This window comes from Dendrobates tinctorius, unplaced genomic scaffold (genome assembly GCF_039654945.1).
Source record: "Dendrobates tinctorius isolate UK_male_01 unplaced genomic scaffold, ASM3965494v1 ptg000029l, whole genome shotgun sequence".
Taxonomy (NCBI): domain Eukaryota; kingdom Metazoa; phylum Chordata; class Amphibia; order Anura; family Dendrobatidae; genus Dendrobates; species Dendrobates tinctorius.
Genome location: NW_027361697.1, coordinates 43537881 through 43552132, shown reverse-complemented (window position 1 = coordinate 43552132; position 14252 = coordinate 43537881). Strand labels below are relative to the sequence as shown.

Here is a 14252-nt window from a genome sequence, read left to right as displayed (position 1 = left end):
AGTTACAAACCCATGCTGACTCTGTTTAATCACTTCATTCTTATCCAGGTATTGACATACATGTTGTTTAATAATTTGTTCAAAGATCTTTCCTGGTATAGAAGTCAGACTCACCGGCCTATAGTTGCTTGGGTCCACCTTCTTCCCCTTTTTGAAGATAGGAACAACATTTGCTCTTCTCCAGTCTTCTGGCACTTCTCCTGTTCTCCAAGAATTTTCAAAGATTATGGAGAGGGGTTCAAAAATTTCTTCTGCTATCTCCTTCAGTACTCTGGGGTGTAATTCATCTGGACCTGGAGACTTGAATTCATTTAGGTTAGCTAAGTGTTTCCTCACTATCTTTCTGTTTATAGATATCCTGGATTCTTCTATTCCCTTAATAGGACAGTGAATAACAGTTGATGTTACATTTCCTTTCTGAGAGAAAACAGATGCAAAATAGGAATTTAAAAGTTCAGCCTTCTCAACATCCTGTCTTACCATTTCATCATTTTCATCCTGTAAAAATCCTATAGCATCTTTGACTTTTCTTTTACTTTTGACATATCCCCAAAATCCTTTATTATTGCTTTTGACATCTCTTGCAAGCCTCAATTCATTTTCAGCTTTAGCTAATCTGATTTGTGCTCTGCAGGTTCTGCAGACCGCATTATATTCTTCTTTAGCTATGCCTCCCTCCTTCCATTTTATAAACTTTTTTTTCTTCCTTTTTAGCATGTGCTTAAGTTCTGTGTTCATCCATCCTGGTTTCCTCAAATGCTTCCTATTCTTCCCTCTTTTCGGAATTGTTAACAACTGTGCTTTGAGAATTTCATTTTTCAAGATTTCCCATCCTTCCTGGACATTTTTGTCTTTAAGGATATCCAGCCATTGGATCCCTCCAATTCTCTTTCTGAATCCCTTAAAATCTGCCTTTCTGAAATCTAACCTTTGATGTCTGAGTCTTCACAGGTCTTCCGCCTCTAGTTATCCAAAATTCTAAAATAGCATGGTCGCTACCTCCTAGGGTCCCAGCCACTTTTACCTCCTCAACCATTTCCTCCCTGTTTATAAGGATTAGATCCAAGGTAGCAGTTCCCCTTGTTTTCTCCCTTACCTTTTGGAAGATAAAGTTGTCAGCAAGAGAGGATAAGAATTTCCTTGACCTGTTAGTTTTGCCTGAGAGAGATTCCCAACAAATGTCTGGATAGTTGAAATCTCCCATGACAACTATGTCATATTTTTGGGAGAACTTGGCCATTTGATGCATAAAGAGTTCATCCATATCTTCAGCTTGCACAGGCGGCCTGTAGTAAATGCCTACAATGGTGCCCTTTCCATTGTTCTGTCCTTGTATTCTTACCCAAACAGTTTCCACAGGACTCCCCGTCTCTGAAGCTTCAATCTCTGTGCAGATATACGCGTTTCTAACATACAATGCGACACCCCCTCCTCGTTTATCAAGTCTGTTTCTTGCAAATAAGTTGTATCCTTCTAGTCTTGTATTCCAATCATGTGTATCGTCCCACCAAGTTTCAGTGATTCCAATGACATCATATTTCTTTTCCTGTGTTAGTAGTTCCAATTCTCCTTGTTTGTTGCCCATGCTTTGTGCATTAGTATAGAAACATTTTAGTTTGTGATTGGTTTCTCTTTCTCCAATATTTTTATTGATTAGATTCTTTCGTCTTTGTTCTTCCTTTCCACTTCTAATAGCAGAGTTCTCAATAGCATTTGTCAGGTGTATGGCTTTTTCTGGTCTTTTGCTTCCCTTCCCATGTTGTTCTAGTTTAAAGCTCTCCTTACAAGTGTAGCAAGGTGACTTCCAAATACATGCTTTCCAGTCTTCGTAAGGTGCACCCCATCTCTAGCAAGTAGTCCATCATATAAGTAGTTCACTCCGTGATCCAGAAATCCAAATCGTTGCTGACGGCACAATCAACGTAGCCAGTTGTTCACCTGCACAATCTTATTCCACCTCCTTGTTCCATGGCCATCCACTGGGAGGATGGAAGAGAAGACCACCTGTGCTCCCAGTTCTTTCACTTTCTTGCCTAAGGCTGTGTGCACACGCTGAAAAGGTGCGGATTCATCCGCGCGGATTTTGTACAATCCGCAGGTGAAACCGCAGGTCAAAAGACCTGCGGTTTTACCTGCGGATTGCTCTGCGGTTTTGCCCTGCGGTTTTTCATCTCCTCAATGGAGGAGATGGCAAACCGCAGGAGAATCCGCAGAAAGAATTGACATGTCAATTCTTTCTGCGGATTGAAAACCGCAGATAATCCGCGCGGAAAATTCCGCACCGTCTGCACTGCGGTTTTTGATTCCCATAGGGAATCATTGTACTGTACACCGCAGCAGAAACTGCTGCGGGTCCGCAGCGGCCAAAACCGCTGCGGAACCGCAGCAAAATCCGCAGCGTGTGCACACAGCCTAAGTCTTCAAAGTCTCTGCAGATGGTTTCCAGGTCGTTTCTTGCGGTGTCATTTGTCCCCACATGTAGTAGCAGGAATGGGTAGTCATCTGTAGGTCTGAAGAGTCCTGATATCCTGTCAGACACATCTTTAATTTTTGCACCTGGAAGACAGCACATTTCTCTTGAAGTTATATCCGGTCTGCAGATAGCGGCCTCTGTTCCTCTCAACAGGGAATCCCCCATGACCACCACTCTCCGTTTCTTCTTCACAACATTTTTCTTTCTCCATCCAGGAGGACTCTGAAGGCGTACAAGGTTGCTGTTTGTTGGCAAAGTCTTATCCTGATGTATTTCTTCATTGTTTGTTTTCCTGCGTGAGAGCCTGGTACTGGTTTCTGAGCAGTATGGGTGCTGACTGCCTCCTGATCCTCCTGCTTCTCTGGGTCACATGTCTCCATTCCTCTGTTTCTTCAGGTGCACTTCGAATTTCTTCTGGTGCACTTCGAATTTCTTCTCTTTCTGTAACATGAAGAGATAATTCTGCTCTGTCCAAGAACTCTTCACCTTCCTTAATGATCTTCAACGTAGCTAACCTCTCTTCGAGATTTTGCAACTTTTCCTCCAACAGGGACACAAGCTTGCATATGTGGCATGTGAAGTTTGGCTTTTCCACTGGTAAATCTGTGAACATGTAGCAAGAAATGCAGCTCACCAAATGGCTCCTGGCCTCTTCCATCTTGAGATTTCTTAAAAACGATGAAAGATGAGCCAAAATTCTTCGGTTTTTCCGATTTCCTCTTTTCAGCTGCAACGGCCAAAACCCAGTGATCGTTGAGCTCGCTGAGACTCTTCACTTATCCCAGAAGCACTGGGAATATGCAAATGATCTCCTCAAGACTCTTCCCCTGGTTTTCCGATTTCCTCTTTTCAGCTGCAACGGCCAAAACCCAGTGATTGTTGAGCTCGCAGAGACTCTTCACTTATCCCAGAAGGCACTGGGAATATGCAAATGATCTCCTCAAGACTCTTCCCCTGGTTTTCCGATTTCCTCTTTTCAGCTGCAACGGCCAAAACCCAGTGATCGTTGAGCTCGCAGAGACTCTTCACTTATCCCAGAAGCACTGGGAATATGCAAATGATCTCCTCAAGACTCTTCCCCTGGTCCAACCCTCCCAGGAGGTGAAATTCTTAGGAATCCTACTGGAATCAAAAAATCAAATGTCCTTCCTCCCGAAGGAGCAACAGGGATATATAATATCAAGGATCTGAGATCAGGGAACAGAGATCCCCCGACCCTCAGGTCAGCTATGTCCATAGCCCACAGGTCCACTCCAGAACGCTCCAGTCCCATGTCTTAAGAAACTGGAATCGGGATCACACCTGTCTGAACAAAATGGTCCAGACCCCAGGGGGGGTAGTGAGGGCCTCGCTGGCATGGTGGATGGACCACAAGAACCTGTGTAGGGGAATCAACTGGTCTCAGACCCCTTTAGTCACGGTAACAACAGACGCCAGCAAAAAAGGCTGGGGAGCTGCAGTCTCGTCACCCATTCCAGGGGTTACGGAGCCAGAAAGTGAGTGCAAAGTCCTCAAACTTCAGAGAGCTGAAGGCAGTGGAAGAAGCTCTACTGGCAACAAGACACCTGGTCCGGGGCCAGCACATCAGAGTCTACTCAGACAATATAACAACAGTGGCCCATCTCAGGCACCAGGGGGGTATGAGATCCAGCAGCCTGGAGGGCCTCTCAAACCGAATATTTTCTTGGGCCGAAAAGCACCTCCGTTCTTTGACGGAAATTCACCTGAAGGGTACCGCCAATCTTCAGGCAGATTTCCTAAGCAGAAGATGTATCCAGCCTGGCGAGTGGACCCTGAACAAAATAATAATCCAGAAACTGGTCGACAGGTGGGGCCTCCCAGAGGTGGACTTATTAGCCTCAGGAGAGAATGCTCAAGTGGAAAACTACTTTTTGCTGAACCCCAGGGACAGGTCCCTGGGACTGGATGCCTTCGCACACAGGTGGAGGTTCCATCTAGCGTACGCCTTCCCGCCAGTCCCAATCCTTGCCGCAACCCTGAAGAAGATTGGGGACGATCAAACCCCCAACCATCCTAGTAGCTCCGTTATGGCCAAAGAGGAGCTGGTACTCTCTGATCACGGAGCTGGTGGTAGACGGACCATTCATCCTACCCATGGAAGATGACCTTCGCTAGCAAGGCCCCCTACATCACCCAAACCTCCGGGGAATGAGGTTGGTGGCCTGGTACTGAAGCCCAGATCCTGAGGGCCAGGGGCTTATCAGAGGCGGTAAAAAGACCCTCCAGAAATCCCAAAAACCGGTCACTATCACTATATATAATAAAATATGGATTTGGTTCTCTTCGTGGTGTCTACCAGACTGGCCTGACCCAGAGATGCCTAACATTTCTCGTATCCTGGATTTCTTGCTGAGGGGGCTAGAACTAGGTCTAAAACCTACCACATTGAAAGTACAAGTGTCAGCATTAAGTTCTATGTTCGACTGTGACTTGGCCAACCACAGGTGGATAAGAAGATTCATGACATCAGCCACTAGACTTCATCCAAAGAAACTAATAGCGGTCCCAACATGGGACTTGAATGTGGTGCTTACGGGACTCACTCAATCTCCCTTTGAGCCCTTGTCATCCTGCACTTCTCAGCTCCTCACCTGTAAAGTGGCCTTCCTTGTAGCAATAACTTCAGCAAGGCAAGTAGGAGAGCTCCAGGCGCTCTCAGTTAGGGAACCCTACCTAACTGTTAGAGATGATTCCATAGTTCTCTCTCTTGACCCATCTTTTCTGCCGAAGGTAGTGTCCGACTTCCATAGGTCACAGAATATAATCCTTCCGTCATTTTGTCAGAACCCAGCAAACCCCAAAGAGGAGGTGTTTCATACGCTGGATGTAAGACGTATAGTTCTCCACTACCTGGAGTGTACCAAACCCTATAGAGTCGAACACAACCTATTTATCCATACCTCTGGCCCAAACAGAGGGAAGAAAGTGGGGAAGAACACCATTGGCAATTGGATTAGAAGGGCTATCTCTGAAGCTTACCTGATGCAAAACATCACTCCCCCTGCTGGAATCAAGGCGCATTCAACACGATCTACCTCTACGTCATGTGCTGAGAGGGCAGGCGCATCTTCAGAGCAGATTTGTAGGGCAGCAACCTGGTCCTCCTTACATACCTTTACTAGACACTATAGATTAGACCTTGTATCCAACAGGGATCTAGTCTTTGGCCGAAAAGTTCTTCAGGCCGTTGTCCCCCCCCCAGTGCAGTATAGGTTGTTATGCCTCCTATGCTGTCGTGGAAGGTTGCTAGAGAAAATCGAATTAGGCTTACCGGTAATTCGGTTTCTAGAAACCTTCCACGACACCACTATTTCCCTCCCTGTATTCTTGGACAAATTCTGAGAATCTTAAAGGTAACCGGTGCTATGGTAATCAGTTGTAAGTCACTGGTGAGAGGGAGGAGGGAGGGACCTTTTTAACCTCTCATGCTTCCTGTCCCCCATTAGGGCATGGAGACTACTTCCTCCTATGCTGTTGTGGAAGGTTTCTAGAAACCGAATTACCGATAAGCCTAATTCTATTATCTGGCGCTTTCCGAATGACAAGATTCAGATGAAACCCCTGTGGGATCCATTCTCTATAATGAGGCAGCAGAGTTACTCTGTTCAGTGGTGTCCTTCTTTTCAGAGGAGCGCAAAACGGTGGCAAACCGCAATTTTCTGCTCGCCTAAAAAGGCGAACACCACCAGATCACGGGACAGATGGCGTCCACAGTGCCTCAATTTGCCTCATTGTAGGAAATCATCCACGGGGGTTCTGTCTGAATTGCGTATTTCAGAGATTTACATGGAATCCCAGGGGTAAGCGCTGGATAAATGAGAGCCAAGCCTTACTGCGATCTTTGGGAGGCAGACTGAACAAACCAACAGTAGGTGAAGTAATTGTTTTATTTTTTACGCCGCTCCTCATGCGGTATAAGTGCTTAGTCGACTTTATTCTCCGGGTCATTGTGATACAAGATTTTTATTGAAGAAAAAATTAATCCGACACAGTCCGCTGTAGTCCAAGCGAATCCAGCGAAGTCCTCCGCTCATCAGAATTGTTGGGTCTCGCGCAGTGTGACTAGACTATGGAGCCTCAGAACAAGGGCCCATAGTCTTTACAAAGAGTATTGGCTTGGAGTATGTTGAACCAGAGTAGGAACTTTTTTTTTTTTTAATAGAGGTGTGAATTACGGCGGCGGCAGTAACAGACACCGGCAGCGGCACGCTGCACATCAAAACACCCCCTCATCCCAGCAGCAATGTTCCACTCCGGCCTCCTCCATCACCACCCCTGGTAAGCAATAAGACGCATGGATTATAAGATGCACCACCATTTTATTAAAAATAAAGTTTTTTTCCTATTTTTCTCCTCAAAATTTGGGGTGCGTCTTATAATCCGGAGCGTCTTATAAAGCGAAAAATACGGTAATTTGTTTTTATTTCTCTGTGTTTTGTATTTTTTTTTTCAGATTTCCATTTGCTGGACTACGTTGCATTCGGTGGACTACGGCAGACCTTTTCCTCTCTAAAAAATGGATATTGGTGGGAAAGCACAAAACTGCTAATTGTGAGTAACATTTATGCCTCAATCAGATGTGATGTGATTTTTATGGACAGAATACCAAAGCCTATGGTGCTATTCAAGCAAGTGTTTTTCTGTGGTCCAGATGTCCACAAAAAAATCTCGGAGACATGTCCATTTTTGATTGGAGATACGGATCAAAATTACCCATACAAGTCTATAGGTCCATGGAAAGGACAGACCACCATTGCAGCTTCTTGACAACTTGTATCTACAGAAGTTGTGACACACACATTTTGCTTAAATTACCAGCAACTTCCCGTTCTACTGCTCTCCCTAACTTTGTTTATCAAGAAACTTTAACCCCTTCCTGACATCCGACGTACTATCCCGTCCACGGTACCCGGGCCCGTATGACCGTGGACGGGATAGTACGTCTACCGCGATCAGCGGCGCCCACGTGGTGAGCGCCGCTGATCGCGGCCGGGTGTCAGCTGATTATCACAGCTGACACCCGGCACTATGTGTCAGGGGCAGTCACGGACCGCCCCCGACACGTTAACCCCTTGCACACCGCGATCAAACATGATCGCGGTGTACCGGGAGTTAAAGGGAAGCATCGGGAGGGAGGGGGCTCCCTCCGTGCTTCCCTGAGCCCCCCACGGCAGCGCAATGTGCAGCGCTGCTGCCGGGGGCTCCTATCTTCCAGGCCCCCGGATCCAAGATGGCGACGGGGGCCTTCGGGGACCTGAGGAAGCTGGCTTCCTCAGTGCCTGCAAAGCGCAGGCAAGAGGAAGTCTTCTTCAATGCCTGTGACAGATTGCTGATCTGTCACAGTGATCTGTGATGTGACAGATCAGCGAACTGTCACAGGACAGTGATGTCCCACCTGGGACTATGTAATAAAGTAAAAAAAAATGTAAAAAAAAAATTTAAAAATAAATTTAAAAAAATCGCCAAATAAATTAGAAAAAAAAAAAAAAAAAATATTCCCTCAAATCCATTTTTTGGAAATAATAAAAAAAAAAACAATACAAGTACACATATTAGGTATCGCCGCGTCCGTAATGACCCGCCCTATAAAACTGTCCCATTAGTTAACCCTTTTAGCGAACCCCTTAAAAAATAAAAATAAAAAACGAAGCAAAAAATGATGATTTATTATCATACCGCCAAACAAAATGTGTAATAACGCGCGATCAAAAAGACGCATATAAATATCCATGGTACCGCTGAAAACGTCATCTTGTCCCGCAAAAAACAAGCCGCTACACAGCATCATCAGCGAAAAAATAAAAAAGTTATAGCTCGCAGAATAAAGCGATGCAAAAATTATTTTTTATATAAAATAGTTTTCATTGCATAAAACTGACAAAAACATGAAAAAACGACCTAAATGAGGAATCGCTGTAACCGTACTGACCCGAAGAATAAAACCGCTTTATCAATTTTACCGCACGCGGAACGGTGTAAACGCACCCCCCCAAAAGAAATTCATGAAACGCTGGTTTTTCTTCATTCTGCGTCCCAAAAATCGGAATAAAAAGCGATCAAAAAATTTCACGTGCCCGAAAATGGTACCAATAAAAACGTCAACTCGTCCCGCAAAAAATAAGACCTCACATGACTCAGTGGGTCAAAAGACGGAAAAATTATAGCTCTCAAAATGTGGTGATGCAAAAACTATTTTACAATAAAAAGCGTCTTTTAGCGTGTGACAGTCGCCAAACATAAAAACCGCCATAAATAGTAAGTCAAACCCCCCGTTATCACCCCCTTAGTTAGGGAAAAATAATAAAACTAAAAAAAAAGTATTTATCTCCATTTTCCCGTTAGGGTAAGGCTGTGTGCACACGCTGCGGAGTAGGTGCGGATTCATCCGCGCGGATTTTGTAAAATCCGCAGGTGAAACCGCAGGTCAAAAGACCTGCGGTTTTACCTGCGGATTGCTCTGCGGTTTTTCATCTCCTCAATAGAGGAGATGGCAAACCGCAGGAGAATCCGCAGAAAGAATTGACATGTCAATTCTTTCTGCGGATTGAAAACCGCAGATAATCCACGCGGAAAACTCCGCACCGTCTGCACTGCGGTTTTTGATTCCCATAGGGAATCATGGTACTGTACACCGCAGCAGAAACTGCTGCGGGTCCGCAGCAGCCAAAACCGCTGCGGAACCGCAGCAAAATCCGCAGCGTGTGCACACAGCCTTAGGGCTAGGGTCAGGGCTAGGGTTAGGGCTAGGGCTAGGGTTAGGGCTCAGATTAGGGTTAGGGGTGTGTTGGGGTTAGGGTTGGAGTTATAATTGGGGGTTTCCACTGTTTGGGCACATCAGGGGCTCTCCAAATGCAACATGGCATCTGATCTCAATTCCAGCCAATTCTGAGTTGAAAAAGTCAAATGGTGCTCCTTCCCTTCCAAGCTCTGCCATGCGCCCAAACAGTGTTTTACCCCCACATTTAGGGTATCAGCCTACTCAGGACAAATTGCAAAACAATTTTTGGGGTCCAATTTCTCCTGTTACCCTTAGGAAAATAAAAAATTGGGGGCAAAAATATCATTTTTGTGGAAAATAATGATTTTTTTATTTTCACGTCCGAGTGTTATAAACTTCTGTGAAGCACTTGGGGGTTCAAAGTGCTCACCACACATCTAGATAAGTTCCGTGGGGGGTCTAGTGTCCAAAATGGGGTCACTTGTGGGGAATTTCAATAGTTTAGGTACATCAGGGGCTCTCCAAACGCACATGACACCCGCAGACCATTCCATCAAAGTCTGCATTCCAAAACGTCACTGCTTCCCTTCCGAGCCCCAACGTGTGTCCATACAGTAGTTTTCTCCCACATATGGGGTGTCAGCGTACTCAGGCCAAATTGGACAACAACTTTTGGGGGTCCAATTTCACCTGTTACCCTTGGGAAAATGAAAAAATTGGGGACTAATTGATCATGTTTCTGGAAAAAATACGATTTTTTTATTTTCATGCCCTGGCATTATAAACTTCTGTGAAGCACTGGGGGGGTCAAAGTGCTCACCACACATCTAGATAAGTTCCTTAGGGGGTCTAGTTTCCAAAATGGTGTCATTTGTGGGGGGTTTCCACTGTTTTGGTACAGCAGGAGTTTTCCAAACGCGACATGGTGTCCGATCTCAATTCCAGCCAAAAACGTCAAATGGCACTGCTTCCCTTCCGAGCTCTGCCATGCGCCCAAATAGTGGTTTACCCCCACATGTGGGGTATCAGCGTACTCAGGACAAATTGCACAATAACTTTTAGGGTCCTGTTACCCTTGGGAAAATAAAAATTGGGGTGAAAAGATCATTTTTGTGGAAAAAATGATTTTTTTAATTGTACCGCTGTACGTTATAAACTTCTGTAAAGCCCTTGTGGGTTCAAAGTTCTCACCACATATCTAGATAAGTTCCTTGGGGGGTCTAGTTTCCAAAATGGGGTCACTTGTAGGGGGTTTCCACTGTTTAGGTACATCAGGGACTCTCCAAACGTGACATGGCGTCCGATCTGAATTCCAGCCAATTTTGCATTGAAAAAGTCAAACGGCGCTCCTTCCATTCTGAGCTCTGCCATGCGCCGAAACAGTCGTTCCCCCCCACATATCAGGTATCAGCGTACTCAGGACAAATTGCACAATAACTTTTGCAGTCCAATTTCTCCTGTTACCCTTGGTAAAATAAAAAAAATTGAACCTGAAGTATTTTTTTTGTGAAAAAAAGTTAGATGTTCATTTCTTTTTAAATATTCAAAAAAATTCCTGTGACGCACCTAATGGGTTAATAAACTTCTTGAATGTGGTTTTGAGCACCTTAAGGGGTTCAGTTTTTAGAATGGTGTCACTTTTGGGTATTTTCTACCATATAGACCCCTCAAAGTGGCTTCAAATGTGATGTGGTCCTAAAAATAAAATGGTGTTGTAAAAATGAGAAATCGCTGGTCAACTTTTAACCCTTATAACTTCCTAACAAAAAAAAATTTTGGTTCCAAAATTGTGCTGATGTAAAGTAAACATGTGGGAAATGTTACTTATCAAGTTTTTTGTGTGCCGTATCTCTGTGATTTAAGGGCATAAAAATTCAAAGTTGGAAAATTGCGAAATTTTCAAAATTTTTGCCAAATTTCCATTTTTTTCACAAATAAACGCAAGTTATTTCAATGAAATTTTACCACTAACATGAAGTACAATATGTCACGAGAAAACAATGTCAGAATCACCGGGATCCATGGAAGCGTTCCAGAGTTATGACCTCATAAAGGTACAGTGGTCAGAATTGTAAAAATTGGCCCGGTCATGAACGTGCAAACCACCCTTGGGGGTGAAGGGGTTAAAAAATGACAAATTACAAACCAAAAAATTACTGTCATGGTAAATTTTCCTGACTGTTTTTGAGTCAAAGCCAGACATTGATTCAGACAAATGGTGTAATATGAAGAAGCCTACATCTCCTTTATTTGAAAGAGCTTTGCAGGCCTCGCATCTAGCTGCTAGGTACCAAGCAGCAGCAGCAGCCTTTATAAGGGTGTGTGCACATGCTGCGGATTCGTAGCGGATTTGGCCCTGCGGATCCGCAGCAGTTTCTGCTGCCGTGTACAATACCATTTAAGGCAATGCAAAATGAAAAACGCAGTGCACACGTTGCTGAATTTTCCACGCCATTTTGCTGCAGTTTTAAATTCGTAGCATGTCACTTCTTTGTGCAGATTCCACAGCGGTTTGGCACCTGCTCCATGACAGGTGTCAAACCGCAGGCTAGTCCGCAGAAAATCCACAGATAAACCGCAGGTCTTTTGACCTGCGGATTTAGACAAATCCACACAGAAAATTCCGCAGCAGATTCCACAGTGTGTGCGCACACTTGAAGCGATGGCCGGGGGACCACCACAATGCAGGGAGACTACGGTACACAAGATGAGGTGCAAACAACAAAGGGTTAGTTTATTTACAGGCAAGGAATTCAGTGTTAGGAAAGTGTAAACAGGGGTATGAAATGACATAAAACAATTTACAAAAGTGATATTCTCTAGCTGGGCCGTACAAATGGCACGGTGCACCAACTATTACAGATCAGTGTATTTTCTCCAAAAGGCAAAACAATACAATAAAGTACAGTATGCTGCTACTCTAACTGTAGCCTGACTGGCCGCTGCTACTTCGGCCGCACGGCTACCGTGCTCTGTCTGTTGCAGCCTATCTTAAGCCCTAAACATGAGCGCACATGGGGTTAACACTCACGGTATAGTTGGTGTCTCAGTTCCTTCCTGGGGGCCCCCTGCAGTTCTCTGCAAGATGATGCAATGTCCTCTCTGGCAGCTCTGTGCAAGGTGGTCTTATCCTTGTGTGAAGATTCTGAACCTGCTCCTAGAAACGGTGAACTTCCTCTTCTGATTCCTTCCTTGTAGATCTTTGTGGCTCCTCACAGTAACACAGGAAAACCACCTTCGTTATCCCCAGAAGGGTATACACAATCCCACAGATTCAGTCAGTTCTAAGCTGCACGTTTTTCTCCTCACGTCAGTCTCCTGCAGACTCCCAGCTCCAAACACTCACTGGAAAAACAGCCCCTCCTCTCTCCATAGCTGAAAGAGCAAACCAAAGCAGTCTTTTGAAGGATAGAATTGAATGTACCATCGCATCAGCCAAGGGGTGCTGTCTCTTAAAGGGTCAGCGTGTCTCTGCTGTCCATAGCAATGTCAGCCCCTTACACACCCTAAATGTTCTCAAATGGGTTGTGGCCTAGGTAACATCAGCTCAAATCTGGTATCTGTGGGATCCATCGGTGGATTATAATGAGGGCAATCTGGATCTTGGCCAGACTGCACCAGTGTTGTGCCTTATTATGGATAGTGCTGGCATTATTGCATATAATATACAGTGACTGATGCCTTTGTGTGAGGTTTATATTTGTCTATGGTGTGGTATGTACATATTATGAAGAATCAAAATCTGTAGGGTAGGTAAGAAAATGCATACGGCTTCGTTCACGCAACTGTATTTTCGGCACGAGGGGTGATTGTGAAAAACTGATGGCAGTTAGAACGGTGTTATTCAATGTTCAGATGATCGTTATTTTTTTCAAATAGACCACATGTCTATGAAACAAATTTGCAGCATGCACTAGTCTTGTGCATTTTTTGAATGAGGCACACTAATTTAAATCAGTGGGAATGAAAAAAAAACAGATCCCACATGACTCATCCGCCCAACATCCAGTTTTGTTTTGGTTTTTTTGCAGTTCTTTAACATGGAAAACTGTATTTGTTCTTGCAAATTTTCAAACCTGCTAATTGTATAAAAATGGATACCATATGGCTGACAATACAGGTGAAAAATTCTAAATGAGAATTGGATCATTTTTTTATTTGTGAATTTAGCGCCTTACCACCTGTTCGTAATGTGATCCTTTGCATTACTTGTTACCTGACATGTGGTACAGAAGTATGTGTCTGCAACATTTATTGCTGCAATTTATTTACTAGTTAAATCTGCCAATTACTAATTGTTAAATGTCACGTTATATTGTAGGTTTAAAGAGAATCTGTTACCAGTTGTTTTCAATCTCTCTCTGAGAGCAACATGATGCAGGGGCAGAGACCCTGAGTCCAGCAATGTGTCAGTTATTGTGCTGTTTTCTGCATTTTTTTTTTTTTTTTTTTTTTTTTTTTTTTTATATAAAGTCAGTTTTATCTGCTGCAGATTCACCAGTTCTCTGCATGCTGAGATCTGTATAACTCCACCCACACCACAGTTTGGCAGCTTTCTGTGTGCACTGTGCATAAGTAAAAACCTGTCTCAGTGGTGGGAGCGGGGTTATATAGAGCTCATGAATATGGAGGACTTAATTGCAGCACTTTTACTAATCCTCTGGTAATAATTTCCTGCTGGTAAAACAGTGATTTTATCACAACTACAGCAAGCAGCCCAGTGAGTGACATATCACTGGAATCAGGGCCTCTGCCTCTACAATATGCTGTTATCAGACTAGGTGGCAAAAATCTTATAACAGATTTCCTTTTAACCCCTTCCTTACCGATGACGGAATAGTACGTCATCGGTAAGGTCCCCCGCTTTGAGGTGGGCTCCGGCGGTGAGCCCACCTCAAAGCCGCAACATGTCAGCTGTTATGAACAGCTGACATGTGCCCGCAATAGGCGTGAGTGGAATCGCCGTCCGCCCGCGCCTATTAACTAGTTAAATCCCGCTGTCAAAGCTGACAGCGGGCATTTAAATAGCATTTCCAGCCG

The 14252-nt window shown here is 44.4% G+C and overlaps 1 protein-coding gene across 18 annotated transcripts in view; it reads left to right on the top strand.

Annotated features, from left to right (window-relative positions):
• Positions 1 to 14252, top strand: part of PRMT6 (protein arginine methyltransferase 6) — a 53585-nt gene that overhangs the window by 35715 nt on the left and 3618 nt on the right. For 14 of the 18 annotated variants that reach the window (XM_073571687.1, XM_073571688.1, XM_073571680.1 and 11 more), the window contains one exon: positions 6948 to 7045. The gene's annotated coding sequence lies outside the window, so the exon portion shown is untranslated. Of the gene's footprint in view, positions 1 to 6656; positions 6773 to 6947; positions 7046 to 14252 lie in introns of all 18 variants that reach the window. The other 4 variants (XM_073571695.1, XM_073571691.1, XM_073571697.1 and 1 more) reach the window with 1 other exon arrangement.